Here is a 1,580-nt window from a genome sequence, read left to right as displayed (position 1 = left end):
TTTATAAAAATTCAGATTTCAATTTCAAAATTTTTCAAATCTTATCCTCTAAAAAAAAATAAAAAAAAATAAAATTTTTATTTTCCTTCTTAAAATCTTTTCAACTCACAATATCTTTTTCAAAACAATTTTATCTTTTTCAAATACCTTTTATATCTTTTCAATCTTCAATTACATCTGTTTCCTATCATTTTTATCTTTTACAAATCATATCTTCTATCTTATCTTTTCTCAAAATTTTCGAAAATATCCTAACCAATTTCTCTCTCCTCATTTTTTTCGAAAATCTTCATAAAATTGAAAATATAAAAAAAATTTAATAAAATAAATAATGTCAACATACATATCATCTCCCTTGTTCCATCATGGAATTAAGTGGAAAGGAACAGTCCAGAAGGACTCTGGGGTCATATGCTAACCCCACTACTGCTTCATATGGGAGTAGTATCTATATACCCTCCATCGGAGTCAGTAACTTTGAGTTGAATCCTCAGCTCATTATCATGGTGCAGCAAAGTTGCCAGTATTCCGGTCTTCCACAGGAAGAACCTATAGAGTTTCTGGAACAACTTTTACAAATCGCTGACACAGTACATGATAAGGAAGTAGATCAGGATGTCTACAGATTATTACTGTTTCCATTTGCTGTAAAAGATCAAGCTAAGAGGTGGTTAAATAACCAACCTAAGAACAGTAAAAGGACATGGAAACAGCTGTCAGAAAGATTCCTGAATCACTATTTTCCTCCAAAACGGATGACACAGCTAAAGCTGAGCATCCAAGGCTTCAAACAAGGAGACAATGAATCTCTTTATGATGCTTGGGAGAGATACAGAGAGATGCTGAGAAAATGCCCCTCTGAAATGTTTTCAGAGTGGGTGCAATTAGACATATTCTACTATGGGCTTACAGAAAAAGCTCAGATTTCTCTAGATCACTCGGCTGGTGGATCTGTACATATGAGAAAAACAATTGAAGAAGCTCAAGAGCTTATTGATACAGTTGCCAGAAATCAGCATCTGTACCTAAGCAGTGAATCTTCCATGAAAGAAGAAGCTAAAACAGTAACTGCTGAACTCAGTCCTGTGGATCAGGCTAATGAATTCAATTAGCAATTAGACTTTCTAACTCAGCAGCTAGCCGAATTCAAGGAAATACTACAGGAAACAAGAATGGCTAACAGGAATATAGAAGTACAGTTAAAGCAAACAAAAAAGCAACTGTCAAAACAAATAACAGAAGAATGCCAAGCAGTTCAATTAAGAAGTGGGAAAATATTAAATACCTCACTTCAAAGCAGCAGGAAGCCAAGAAATGAACAAATGGCTACTCAAAATCCCTCTGAGGACAATCAGAGCCCAGGGAGGAATAATGTTGGCGCTGAACGCCCAGACCATGCTCATTCCTGGCGTTCAACGCCAGAAACAAGCATGAATCCGGCGTTGAACGCCCAAAGGGAGCACAGTTCTGGCATTCAGACGCCAGTGGGGGATCAGTCACATACAAGTGCTGATAACAACCCTTCTAAAAAGGCTTCCCAACCCACTTCTGTAGGTAATAAACCTGCAGCAACTAAGGTT

Source organism: Arachis duranensis, chromosome 1 (assembly GCF_000817695.3).
Source record: "Arachis duranensis cultivar V14167 chromosome 1, aradu.V14167.gnm2.J7QH, whole genome shotgun sequence".
NCBI classification, from domain to species: Eukaryota; Viridiplantae; Streptophyta; class Magnoliopsida; order Fabales; family Fabaceae; genus Arachis; species Arachis duranensis.
The sequence above is the reverse complement of the archived record's forward strand: the minus strand, read 5'-3'. Positions refer to the sequence as shown.